Source organism: Neofelis nebulosa, chromosome 5, assembly GCF_028018385.1.
Source record: "Neofelis nebulosa isolate mNeoNeb1 chromosome 5, mNeoNeb1.pri, whole genome shotgun sequence".
Taxonomy (NCBI): domain Eukaryota; kingdom Metazoa; phylum Chordata; class Mammalia; order Carnivora; family Felidae; genus Neofelis; species Neofelis nebulosa.
Window position 1 is genome coordinate 112,147,750 of NC_080786.1, and position 12,421 is coordinate 112,160,170.

General features: G+C 37.1%; 1 pseudogene; it reads right to left on the minus strand.

The window, feature by feature from the left end:
• Nucleotides 1–290: 290 nt before the first annotated feature.
• LOC131513360 (U2 spliceosomal RNA) lies at nucleotides 291–439 on the minus strand (annotated as a pseudogene).
• Between the last annotated feature and the right edge of the window lie 11,982 nt (nucleotides 440–12,421).

Genomic DNA, 12,421 nt, shown 5'->3' on the forward strand with positions numbered 1-12,421 from the left:
GTGATTGCAAATGGGCAGCTGCCTTAAGCAGAAAAGCCCAAAAACTTACCTCAATTTCTAGAACCTTATAAAAAATGTTAGTCATCCAAATCTTAATTGATCTAGATATATTCTTAACCTCCTTCCTTTTACTGGAAATGTCATATAGATAAATGTATTTTATTAATCTGATAGACATGAGATTTATAATATAATGGAGCCACTTGTCTAAGGTTGTAATGGAAAAACATTTTGGTTAAATTTAGTAGATATGTTTAGAGTGTGACATGGGCTTGGAAGATAGTAGGTGCTCAATTAGTGCTTGTTGAATAAAATGTGTATTAAATAAAAACATTGGCAACATGAAATCACACATTTTCCAAGAACTTATCAAGGCAATCACAAAGGAGCAACACACTGCATTTTACACTTGATCTTAGCCAAAAGGCCGAGAAGCGATAACACACTGCATTTTGAAATAATGAATGTGAAACTATAAAATGTGATACAAATGTAAGATGTTATTATTATAAAAGAATCTTGTGAAACATAGCAAGAGTTGTTGGTATTAAATAATGATTCATAATTTTAGCCTTGTAAATTAGGGAGTGTCAGGTATTTGTATCTCTGATTTATATCTCAGTAAATCACCGGTAGAATGTAGTGGGCCTGGAAAACAAATCCAAAGCAGACTTGAGTCTATTTTCGATGGTACTACATTTGAGTGGAATGCAGACAACCTAGTTTAAAGGTATTGTGACAGACTTTATTATCTACACAACAAAACATACAGGCTGAGCCCTGCTCTTTAGAGGGCTTGCCCTTTTCCTGGTCACTGAGAGCAAGAGGATCACCCTGGCTCTCCCCCAAGCTGGCTCACAATATCTTCTGGCTAAATTTATCCTCAGGCTAAATCTGGTAACAAGGAGATTGTACATGTAGTTACTTTGGGTGCAGTGCTTGACAAGAGAAACTGTGTGTGCGTGTGTGTGTGTGTGTGTGTGTGTACAAAGCACTTTTCTCAGCTACTATGGTAGACACTTGTTACCATTGCTATTGGGTGATACTCGACAAAACGTCTTTCAATATAGTAATCACCATGAAGGCACACTCTTACATGCTTCAAGAACATTGGAAGTACTTAGAAATACAATTTTGGGGATAAAGACTTGGAAACTTGAAGTCAGAGAAAAAATAGCAATGGTTCAGTCTTATTTACACTGTGGTTGACGTTTATAGCATTTAGTTAACCATCACTTCATATAGTCTTCCTTTAAATGAACTCACACTTTTTTATAGGACCCTTTTACTAATTCTCCCTACAAATATTCTCTTTTTCAGTATTTCATATAAAGTAGGAGTTATTTAAGATGCTGCCTAGATACAGCTGTTATTTTATATCAGGGAAAACAACACAGAGTCCTAAGTGAAAACAGAATGCCATTCCTTTCCAGTATACCAATATGCTGGGAATTTTACTTTCAATATGACTGCCCTGAAAAATAAATACAGTTTCAAATAGCCAGTTTGAATATCCTAAAATGCTCTAAGACACGTTGGCAACATTGGTAGAAAATTAATTTGTGGTTTATTCATATTACTCTGCATGAGGAGAAAATAGCTCAGTCAATGAATGGAAACCAATTTCTTAATGTTTCTCATTTGCCTAATTGCTTTCCCAAGGAATAAATAATAAACAATCAAAGAAAAAGTTCATGAAAGGTACAAAACACGCTGATGGCCACAGAGCTTTCTTCAATTCTTTCTTAGTTTTACAGGTTCTTTTCTGAAATCAGTCACCTCTACTATCATCTCCATCATTATCAACATTAACAAAACACAAGAATCACCCATTTCCAACTTTTTGTTTCTCCTTTTTATTCTTACATCCTTCTTCTCTTCCTTCTCCTTTTCTTCCTCCTTCCTCAAATCTCCTTCTCTGCCTTCTCTTTTTCAATGAAATAGAGTTCATTGAAGAGTTTTTGGGGAGGAGGGATAGTGGAGGAATGTTCAACAAACCGTGAATCTGTCAGTCTGGCTGGAATGAAGCGAAATAGTGGAAATAATGTAGGGAAGGTAGGTGGGAGCCAAATTGTGAAAGCCCTTGAAGGACAGGTTTGGATTTCATTCTGTAAGCAATGGAGAACTGTCAGTGGTTACATATGAACATATGCTAAAGAGTGATTTTGGAAAATATACATATTGGTAAAAGTATAGATTCAGCTGGTCTAAGACAACCAAAAATGAAGGTGACTTAAGTAAGATTAAAATTTATTTCTTAGTCTATTAACAGTATAGGCTTAAGTAATCCAGACTGGTAGATTGGTTTGACAGAGGGAGAGCTCCAGGACCATTCTATCCCGTTGTTTCACCATCCCTAAGACTTGTCCTAGAGATAGTCCACATGGGCCATGACTGCTTGCCTCCACTTCCCCTTGTCTGAGGCAAAGAAAGGGAATGGGGAGTACAGGTGTCCAGCTCAAATACAGAGGTCCTCTTAGTATAAAAAATACTAGCAAACAAGTGTCCAACCTGGCAGGCAGCAGTATGCAGAATATACTGGAATAGAGTATCTAACTTTGTCTCTGTAAATTCCCTAACTATTCTAGCACCAGGTTTCTTCACCCCTTAGGGGATAAGTATACTATCCTTGGACAGATTCCCATACCAAGGAGATGCAAAACAGTGCATGGAAGAAATAGTAAACCAAATGTTAGGGGAGTTAGGTTTAAGTCTCAGCTTATTACTTATAAGTTGGGTGACTTTAGGTAGATTGCCTAAACTTATTGGATTTCAATTTTATTTTCTATATATGTGGTTATAAAAGCTACCTCTTTTTGTCACAATGTTTGTCATAACAATTAAAAAACAGCAAGGTACTGTCATTGCCTTTCAATTAGTATTGGATGTAGATGTGTGTGTGTGTGTGTGTGTGTGTGTGTGAGAGAGAGAGAGAGAGAGAGAGAGAGAGAGAGAGAGAGAGAGGAAAGAAGAGAGAGAGTTGGAAAAAGGATAAAAGTATAATATCAGGGAACAAGTATGAAAATGACTATGATTATGGCTGTGATCTTTATTCATTTCTTTATCTCCAGTGCCTGCCATATGGCAGACCCTACACTTATTAGTTGGGTTTATTTCTTAAATTGCAAGTTTTACTTTAGAGCATCACATCCAAATGCTTTTAGGGAAATTATTTATGTTTATTTTGAGTTTTTCAAGCCTTCTTTTACCTCATTTTCATCAACTGTCTAGAGTAGACCACATTGTAGAGAATAAAGGTATGGTTTAATATAAAACTTCGGTTGTTTCTCATTTTATCAGGGAGATATCTAAAAGTGTGTCAATATTTTGAAAATGTGTAACCATTGTATTTTATCATTCTTTTTGGGTTTTTTTTTTCATCATAAGTGTACTCTTTAATCCCCACTCTCTATTTTCCCCCATCACCTCCCATCTCCCTTCCCTCTAGTAACCATCAGTTCTCTATAGTTAAGAATCTATTTCTTGGTTTGTCTTTTCTTTTACTCATTTGTTTTATTTCTTATTCTGCATAAGAGTGAGATAATATGGTATTTTTCTTTCTTTGACTTATTTCACTTACCATTATACTCTCTAGCTATATCCATGTTGTTACAAATGCAAGATTTCATTCTTTTTTATGGCTGAATAATATTCTGGTGTGTGTGTGTGTGTGTGTGTGTGTGTGTGTGTGTGTGTATCTATGTATCTATCTATCTATCTTCTTCATTCATGTATCAATGGACATTTGGGCTGCTTCCATAGTTTGGCTATGGAAGCAAATAATGCTGCAGTAAACATAAGGGTGCATATATCACTTTGAATTAGCATTTTTGGATATTTTGGTAAATACCCTGTAGTGCAATTATGGTGTCATAAGGTAGTTGTATTTTTAATTTTTTGAGGAACCTCCATACTGTTTTCCACAGTGGCCGAACCAATATACATTTCCACCAACGTTGCAAGAAGGTTCCTTTTTCTCCACATCCTAACCAACATTTCTTGTTTCTTATGTTTTTGATTTTTGCTATTCTGACAGATATGAGGTGATATCTCATTCTAGTTTTGATTTGCATTTCCCTGATGATGAGTGATGTTGAGCATCTTCTTATGTGTCTGTTGGCTATTTTTGTGTCTTCTTTGGAGAAATGTATATTCATGTCTTCTGCCCATTTTTAATTGTATTATTTGTTTTTTGGGTATTAAGTTGTATCAGTTCTTTATGTATTTTGGATACTAACCTTTTATCAGATATATCATTTACAAATATCTTCTCCCATTCAGTAGGTTACCTTTTTAGTTTTGTTGATTGTTTACTTTGCTATGGAGAAACTTTTATTTTGATGTAGCCCCAGTAGTTTATTTTTGCTTTTATTTCTTTGCCTCAGGAGACATGTCTAGGAAAATTTTGCTACAGCTAGTGTGAGAGAGATTACTGCCTGTGCTCTCTTTAAGGATTTTTATGGTTTCAGGTCTCACATTTAGGTCTTCAGTCCATTTTGAGTTCATTTTTTTTCATTCTTTTTTAAACTATATTTTCATGAAGCTCTCCTGTAAGATTAAACCATGAAGTTTTTTTGCCCTGGGAATGAGTCCCTAAGATGACTTTTTGAGTCCATAGTAATAGACTGGTTTTGAAATCTAGTTTTCTTGAGAAATAAAAGAATTTATTAAATTTTCAGTTTTCCCTCACTATAAATATCAAAAACCAAGCCTGGCACACTTGCTTCATAGAGTTTTATTATAAGTCATATAAGTCTATAAATGCTGAAGTCTGTTGTAAGGAAAGTTCCCATTAGGGTACTTAGGTTTGTTTTTTGGTTTTGTTTTGTTTTCCCATGGAGACTGGAAGGTAGAAGAAAGAGAAACAAGAAGTCAAATTTTATTGTCCTAGTGTAATTCTCTTGGAGAAAATCCCAAGAAGTGGAAGTGAGAAGTAGAAATTCATAGATAATTTTTGGAAGCTGCCTGTGCAGGGGGCTTGCTCCTTACTTCTCAGACAATATTGAAGCCAGCCCCTTAGATAAATTGTTTCTTTCTGTATATGCCGAAGCATTATGGTGCCAACCAGGTAAGCATTTTAAAATGGTTCAGTGTCAAGTCAGATAGGCTAGACCTGATGTGCTGGTAACCTGTAGGTTAGGTTTGGCCTTTAGGCAATCTAAATACTTGTATATGCTTGAGTAGGAGACACCTAAGCACTGAATCAGGACAAGAAATCAGCAGATGTTGTTAAACTGATGATATGCCGGGGATCAATTTAATCTCAACAAATATCATGGAAGCATTCCTAGGGGCAAGACTAGTGGTTGGCAGGACCAACCACATGTGCTAGAGAGGGAAGAAAATAATAGTGAAGGATATGGAAGCATCTCCTGTACCTAGGTGCCAACTTTGGAAGGTGGAGTTGGGGTGGGGGAACCCCTAGAGAAGGAAGAAACTTAAAGTTTACTGAATTAACCCAGCGAAATAATTTTAATTTGGTAGAGAAGGGTTTTTTACCCCTGCATTAATAGGGGTTCGTAAGTTCTAGGGGCACCTGCATGGCTTAGTACATTAAGTGCTCAGTCCAACTTCGTGGGTTCAAGCCCCACTTCAGGCTCTGTGCTGACAGCTTAGAGACTGGAGCCTGCTTTAGATTCTGTGATTCCCTTGCTCTCTACCCCTCCCCTTCTTGTGCTCTGTCTCTCTGTCTCTCATAAATAAATAAACAATTAAAAAAAAAGAAAGATAAGTTATAGATGATGGCAAAAGGTGTAGGATATATCTGAGTTGTTGCATACACATTGGAGCCTACTACAAGGACTTAAAATGTTCAGTACTATCCCAAAGTAAACATTGACATTCACTAGTGCTTAAAGTATATGCTATTTTGGTCAGTGGTTGCATGGTAGGATATTCTTTTTTATAAAAAAGAAGCCATTGATTATAGAACTTTCATAACTTCTGAATTTCTTCATGACTAGGTGGTAGGGTGGAGAAATTTAAACCCCTCAAAAGAATTCCAGCTGGCCTCCATGAGCACTTGTCAAAGTACTTGGAACTTCCAGGGGTGATCACTGAGCATCTTGTGAAGGGCATAAGAAGGAGGGAGAAAATGCCTATTGCCAGTCAAAGGTAGGAGACTGAGCCAGAGAACCCACTCCATTTGCTTTTGTGCTTGCTGTTTGATTTGGCAAAAACAGGCTCCTTGCAGGAGGGAAATGGTTTCTACGTTGGTCTGCAGACTAAAAGGATGTGGAGTCAGTTGTTCTGACTAAATTAGTTTGGTTCATTTCCCTGGGACCTCCCTAAACACACTGACATTTTTACAAGAATGAAATGAAGGCAATGATGACAAAGAAGACATTATAACTGCCGCCTAAATTGCTAGTATAATATTTATTTGTTAGTGCTTCTGAAATGGTTTGTAAAGAAGGAAAATTTTAAATAAGTTATTTAATCTATCTTCTGGTGGTGTAGAATTACCAACTACTATTTATTAAGGGTTAGGTAACAGATTTTAAAATGTCTAAGTTATGAGGGAAAATAATTCCATATATTCCAAAGGAGATACCTTGGGCAGCCTGGTTCTATAATTAAATGTATTTGCCAAAGAGCTCATAGTCTAAGGAGATAGTCAAGGAACATGCACTTAAAATGTAATAAATTTTTTAGTATTTTGTCATTCATGTATCCAAGTGTTATCAAATGCCATTATTGTGCCAAGTATTGGGCTAGATGCTGGGAATGTAAAAGCTTGCTATCTAACTGGAGTGATGAATTTGAATGATTCACTAGAATAAAGGAAGTGCTAAGAGAGGGACTTACAGAGCCATAAAGGAACATGAAGAGTGAAGACTGGGGAGCAGATTTTGGGAATCAGAGGAGGCTTCAAGGAGGAGGTATTATTTGTGAGAATCTTTTATAGAAAGCCACATGAAGTCACTTCTATAATGTACTTTAAAACATGTACTTTGATGAAAAGGCCATTTGGGGGGTTTTCTTAAAAACAAAAGACTTAATCAACTGGAGGGAGTTTCTTTAGTATGTGCCTTAAGACAACCTGAAATGAGGAGAGCAAGCCATTGTTTAATGATTTTTAAATTTACTTTGATCATCATTAAAGTAAAATCACCTCCACCATGTTGCATTGTGCTAGATGGCTTGGGAATGTCATTATGAAAGCCAGATCTCCTGAACCAAAAGTGAGAGGAAAAGTGGAGTTTGTCTAAGGGTATTTTCTAACAACTTCACCTTATGCCCTTTCTTGGCCCCTTTTCCTCTTCCCTTTAACCATTGTGATGGATATCTAGGGTTCTCCCATTCTTTCTTGTCCCTTTGCTGGGTAGGAAACCATTGGCATGGTAGTCTACTGTATGACTACAAAATCCTAGTCATGGTATTATTTAAACGCTAAAAACTGATAAATAAATCTAATTACTTGAAATGTACATATATATGTGCAAATTCTCCATTTTTATTCCCAGTGTAGACTTGAGTGATAAGGGGAAAGGAAAAGGGAATGACAGGAAAAAAAAGTATATGTATATATATGTTTATAATATAGATATATGTATATCTATGCATACATCTGGATGTTATATGTCACACAACATGTTATTGTGCTAAATGATGTTGATTATGTTGCCAAGAATCATAGAGAAAGCCTGGAAAATTTTAATTCAACTTATTATCATCTTCTCTTTGTGTCTGGCACTGTCATTTTCCACCCCCATAGCATGTGAACTTTTCAGCTTCTGAATTGATTGTTTTTAGCCATTAACTGGGTGAACTCTATGAACCCAGAGTAAACTGATTCTGGGATGATTTCCTGACAGTACTTAGTGCTGATCCTTTTTTTAGAGAAGGCATGTGATTGTTATTAATGAGATTTTGATTGTTTTCAGTTTCCTCACCAGGCAGTTCTATGTGTTTCTGTTGCTCAGTTTTAGCCCCATAAATTTTCCTTTGTTATTTAAATTTATTATCTTGTATTGTATGCAGCCTATTACATAATTTAAGATAATTCTTATTCATCTTAATTCCCCACTGATTATTCTGGAAATTATTACTATATTGGTCAATACTGAGCCCACTATATAGTACACTCTTTTCATTTCCCTTTCAAATGTTAATTTATTTTCTCTTTAATTTCACCAAAACTCTGAAAGGCTCCCACTATATCTAATCAAAAATTCTTGCCTTACTTAACATGATGTTTGTTTATTACTTTCATTCAATTGCTTATGATTTCTTATAAATGTCAAGTGTAAGAAACAATGTAAAAAATTTAATATCTCTGCAACTCATAAAATCTTAAAATCTAATTTTCAGTTTGACACAAAATTCAAAAACAACTCAAACTGTTCAAATGCAACCTCTTGGAAACATTTCCAAATTGATTCCAAATATTCTTTTGTAGTTATGGGTCCTATTTCCCTCTGCATATTTGTTAATTTTCCTTTTTTTTTTAAGTTTTAGAAAAATGAAAGTTCAAACAAGTACCATATGATCACTAAAACATATACTCATTGGATTGGATAAGACCTTCATAGTTATTTGATACATATATTCATTGCATTTTAAAGTCTCCTTTACATACACACTCTCTCTAAGAGATAATCTGGCTTATTCTTGAATGCCTTCTTTTAAAGGAGCGTCTTCACATTGGACAAATAGGAGGGAAACCACATCAAAGTAGGTAGGAAAGGCTAAGCCACATACTCACCATAAACCCCACCCTTGGTATGGTGACTCACAAAGGGTCATGGGGGGAGTCTCAAAATGCATCCAAACTTCTCCTGATGAGCAAAAGGTTCATACTGTACACGGGCACCCTAACTTTTAAGACAAGCACCTGAGAGATAAGCACCCAAAGCATCTGCCTTTGAGTACCAGTGGGGCTCATTTCAATAGACCCATGGGGTTATGGCAAACTAAGGAACATCCCTTGAAGGGTCAGCACACAGACTCACTCACCCCAGGGCCCAGTCGAGAAGCAACTCTTTGAAAAGTACCCAGATTTTATGTGAAAGAGACTCCTCTCCTAGTTTTGAAGCATTGATCTAAGGGGCAGGGATGCTGCTAGGATATTTTCCAGGTGTGGAGGCTGGTGGTGACATCTTCCTCCTGTCTCTCTGCTTTGCTAAAGCTGGCAAAGGCCCTACTTTTTCTTCTTTCTTTCTTTATTTTATTTCTTTCATTCTTTTTTTTCTCCTTTTTCTTTATTTCCTTTTTTTTCCCTCTTTTGTTTTTTTGGGTGAGTACCATCTTTGCATTCCCCCTCTGCCTTGTCCAACTGGTGGCACCATCTTCACACTATCCCTCTGCTGTTCTCCAGAGCATGAGTATCTCCCAGAGTCGTGGTGGTTTCAAGAATGTCAGGGGATGCCCCTTGACCACCTGGCTTTGGAAAACAAGGGGGCTTGTGTTCTCGGGTCCCATGAGTCTCTAACAATCAAAGAGAGCTCTTGGCAGAGTATCACCCCCAGGGCACTGCACAGGTAGCAGACTGATACACATCTCTAGCCTTTCCATGAAAGAAGCCTGCTTGCTACAACTGGAGCTTCAGCTTTAGGGGCAGACTTCAGGTGTGGCACACATCTAGAGGCTATGGAGGTGCTCTCAGGGGACACAGGCTCATGAATGTAATCTTTGCATTGTCCTTCTGTCTTCCTATGATTTACTGAATTCTCCCAGTGACTGCTGCCCAGGAGACATCTCCAGTTTGCTTGATTTGGGGAGCCACTGGGGCTAATGTTTGCAGTCCTACAGGGTTGTGTATATTTGCATTCTTTAAAAGCTGATGCCTAAGGGTCTGGCTTCCAATCAGTCTGAATCCAAATGTTGACCGATCGTCTCCTTTGGGACACTGGCTGGTCTTGGCACAGCCTCAAATATTGGGAGCTATTAAAAATTAAACAGGCTGCTGGACAATCATGAAGATTTGAGAGATGACCAAGAGGTAGAGCAGGGTTGAACAGTAAGTTTCATATTCTGCACAGCTCTTCAAGACTGGCAGAGATGGCTGTTTCCTGTAATGCATGGAAACAAACACAGACAAAGCAAAATGAAGAAACACAGGAATATATTCTAAATGTAAGAATAAGATAAAACATCAGGAGGTGGGGGAGAATCTGAGAAATGGGGAAAAGTAATGTACCTGATTTAAGGAGTTCAAAGAAATGGTCATAAAGATTTCAGGAAAAGAATAGATGAACATGGCAAGAACTTTAACAAAGAGAAAATGTAAGAAAGTGCCAAACAGAAGTTAAAGAACTGAAGAATGCAATAATTCAACTGAAAATATTCTGAAGAGGTTCAATGATAGTATAGATGAAAATGAAGAAAGGAATAAGTGAACTTCAAGACAGAGTAAATGAACCTAATTGGAGCAAAAAAGAAAAAAGAATGGAAAGTAGTGAAGATAGCTTAAGAGACTTAGGGACAAAATCAGACAGACATTCATATTATAGGATTTCCAGAAGAAGAGAGAGAAAAAGGGCCAGAAACATTATTTGAAAAAATAATGGCTGAAAACTTCCCTCATCTGAGATAAGCAACAGACATCCAGGTCCAAAAAGCCTAGACAGTTCCAAATAAGGTAAACTGAAAGATACTCACAAGACACATTATAATTAAAATGTCAAAAATTAAAACCAAAGAATCGTAAAAGTAGCAAGAGAAACAATACCTTGTTACATACAAAGGAATCCCTATAGGACTATGAACATCTTTTTCTGCAGAAACCTTGCAGTCCACGAGCGAGTGGCACTTCTTTCAAAGTGCTGAAAGAGAAAACTTCCAACCTTGAATACCCTACACAGCAAAAGTACTCAGAATTAAGAGATATTAAGAGTTTTCCAGACAAGAAAAAGCCAAAGGAGTTTGTCATCTCTAAACTGGCTTCATTAGAAATGTTAAAGGGACTTCTTTAAACTGAAAAGGGAGGGCACGAATTAGTAACAAGAAAACATATGAAAGTATGAATCTCACTGGAAAAAGTAAATACAGTATATAGTAAAGGTAGTGGCTTAATTACCTATAGGGCTAGTATGAGGTGTAAATGACACGTCATAAAAATAACTGTGAATACAATAATTAATTAAGAGATAAAGAGATGAAAAGAGAGATGCATGTCTGGCTCAGTTGGTAGAGCATGGAACTCTTGATCTCTGGTTTGTAAGTTTCAGCCCCATGTTGGGTGTGGAGATTACTTAAAAATAAAGTCTTTAAAAAAAAAAGATAAAAAGAGGGGCATCTGGGTGGCTTAGTCAAGCATCTGACTTCGGCTCAGGTCATGATCTCACAGTTCATGAGTTGGAGCCCTGCATTGCAACTGGCAGTGCAGAGCCTGCTGGGGATTCTCTCTCTCTCCCTCTGTCTCTGCCCCGCCCCCACTTGTGTGCACATGCGCTCTCTCTCTCTGTCTCAAAATAAACTTTAAAAAAAAGATAAAAAGAAAATGTGACATCAAAAACATAAATGTAAGGGGAATAAAAGTATAGATCTTTAGACTATGTTTAAATTTAAGTTGTTATCAACTTAAAATATACGGCTATATTGGGGCGCCTGGGTGGCGCAGTCGGTTAAGCGTCCGACTTCAGCCAGGTCACGATCTCGCGGTCCGTGAGTTCGAGCCCCGCGTCAGGCTCTGGGCTGATGGCTCGGAGCCTGGAGCCTGTTTCCGATTCTGTGTCTCCCTCTCTCTCTGCCCCTCCCCCGTTCATGCTCTGTCTCTCTCTCTGTCCCAAAAATAAATAAAAAATGTTGAAAAAAAAAATTTAAAAAAAAAAATAAAATATACGGCTATAGATATAAATTATATGTAATCTTCATGGTAACCAACAAGCAGCAATCTGTAGTAGATATATGAAAGATAATGAGAAAGGAATCTAGGGTATCACTAAAGGAAGTCATTAAATCCCAAAGAAGGGACTAAGAGATGAAGAAAAGAACAAAGGGACTACAAAATGGCCAGAAAACAATTAACAAAATGTCAATAGATACATACCTATCAATAATTAATTTAAATGTCAGTGGACTAAATTCCACAATCAAAAGACACAGAGTGGCTGAATGGATACAAAACAAAACCCAAATAAGAACCATTTATATATATGTTGCCTAAAAGATCTATGTTCACTAAAAGAGTGAATGAGTGAGGGGCAGAGAGAGAGGCAGACACAGAATCCAAAGCAGGCGCCAGGCTCTGAGCTGTCAGCACAGAGCCAACATGGGGCTGGAACTCACAAACTGCGAGATCATGACCTGAGCCAAAGTCGGATGCTTAACCAACTGAGCCACCCAGGCATCCCTGACTAAAGCTTAATTTTAAAAAAATGGGTGTGTAACTTATTATCCAAGTATATTTTATTGTTTAATAAACAAAGTCATTTTATTTTTCCTAATATATGGTGAGCCTCACCTAAAAATATCACTA